Genomic DNA, 423 nt, shown 5'->3' with positions numbered 1-423 from the left:
AAAAATTTGGACCAAATGACGGAAACACTAATGCGAAATCCGTAAATGTGGTGACCTATCAGTTGTTTTAAAATGTCTGTATTCATACTTGTTTCTGTGTTTTATTACAAATGTCTATTATCTGAATTTGCAAATTACTTGTTTAAAAAAAATCAGTGTTCATATAACTTAACAAATTTTTCTCATGCCAATAAAATATTTATATATTTTCCCCGGGGTGCAATATTTTCTTCTCCGCCCGGGCGCTTTTTCTTCACCCGGGCGCTCCCGAGCGCATTTTAATAGGACCCCTTTTGTGGATAGTTGTCTCATTGGCAATCATACCATATCTTCTTTTTTATATGTTCTCAGTAGAAAGAATAGAAAAAAAAATGCCCGACTCCGGCACTATCATTTCTATGTTCAGTGGGCCGTGAAATTTGG

Source organism: Mytilus trossulus, chromosome 4, assembly GCF_036588685.1.
Source record: "Mytilus trossulus isolate FHL-02 chromosome 4, PNRI_Mtr1.1.1.hap1, whole genome shotgun sequence".
Classification (NCBI taxonomy): domain Eukaryota; kingdom Metazoa; phylum Mollusca; class Bivalvia; order Mytilida; family Mytilidae; genus Mytilus; species Mytilus trossulus.
This window is presented reverse-complemented; position numbering follows the sequence as displayed.